Below are 1,142 nucleotides of genomic sequence, written 5' to 3'. Positions count from 1 at the left end.
AAAGAGAAAAAATACTGGAAGATTCCCATAGTGAAACACCTGACCCAACCTCCTGAAGAAAAGAGGCAGTGTGTCCCCACTGACCCAACATGGTGGCCCCTCCCCAATTCTCACTTCTCCTGTTCCCAAATTAAGATAAAGCACCCCCTTACCTTTCCTTCTTCTCCTGGGGCTCTTTGGCAGCTTTCCACTCAGTCCTGCTGTAAGGAACAAGTGACTATTTTGCCTAGCGTGTAGAGGGTCCCTCTGATGTGCTCCTTTCTTAATGCTTTTCTTAAGGAAAACAAAAAACAAGTGTACCCGTAATTTCACGCAGCTAAATATGAAGTCTCTCTCAAGCAGGCCCCTCCAAAAAACAAACAAACAAAAAAATCAAATTTTGGTTCGCCCCACAAAAAACAAACAAAAAAATGCCAGACGGAAAAAAAAAAAAAAAATGAAGCGATAGATCAACAGGAAAACACCATCCAAGGAGAAGAAGCTTCAGTGTTATCCAGCCCGGAGAAGGAGAAACGCAGCAGAGCGATCCCAGAACCAGCTTTTATTATTATTATTATTGGTGGTGGTGTTGTGGTGGTGGCGAGAGGTTATTATTCGTTTCCAGTGGCGGGCATCAGAAGAAGAGTCCGAACCCAACCCGAGGAAGCGCCGCGCGGAGGCGGCCCGAGCTCACGGGGGCGGCGGGATCCGCCGAGGCGCAGACGAGGGCGGGGGGCGGAGCGCGGAGAGAGTCTCAGTCCGCATGGGGGGGCATCGGGGGATGAAAAAGTGCACGACAAGGGGCAGCCGCAAGCGGGGGACAGGCGCCCCCCCCCAGCCCGCCGCAAACGGGGGGGGGTGCGGAATCTCCCGGGAGGGAGGAGGAGGATCCAGTCTCTCCCAGGGCAGCAGCAGGAGGAGAAGGAGGAGGAGGAGGATCCAAGGGAATCTGTCTGTCTGTCAGGACGGGGCGGGGGGTCCGAGGAGCCCCTGGCAGGGACGCGCCGAAGGGGGGACGGGGCGCTGCTCTCCCTCGCCCCCAGCGGGAGCCGGCGGAGCAGGCCGGGCTGTAGCAGCGGAGGGCGAGGCGGGACCCCGCGCCTGGGGGGGGGAGACGGAGGCCGGGGCCGCAGCGCCGCGCTGTCGCTGTCCGCAGTGCCGGG

The 1,142-nt window shown here is 58.0% G+C and overlaps 1 protein-coding gene across 1 annotated transcript in view; it reads right to left on the bottom strand.

The window, feature by feature from the left end:
- The window catches only part of TNRC6C (trinucleotide repeat containing 6C), a 228,891-nt gene extending 228,018 nt beyond the window's left edge, over positions 1 to 873 (bottom strand). Inside the window, exon 1 of the mRNA XM_019502795.1 lies at positions 153 to 873. The gene's annotated coding sequence lies outside the window, so the exon portion shown is untranslated. The remainder of the gene's footprint in view (positions 1 to 152) is intronic.
- Between the last annotated feature and the right edge of the window lie 269 nt (positions 874 to 1,142).

Source organism: Gavialis gangeticus, unplaced genomic scaffold (assembly GCF_001723915.1).
Source record: "Gavialis gangeticus isolate Ggan-Ray unplaced genomic scaffold, GavGan_comp1, whole genome shotgun sequence".
In the NCBI taxonomy this organism is placed as follows: domain Eukaryota; kingdom Metazoa; phylum Chordata; order Crocodylia; family Gavialidae; genus Gavialis; species Gavialis gangeticus.
Note: the sequence above shows the minus strand (reverse complement) of the source record. Positions and strands in the feature narration are given on the sequence as shown.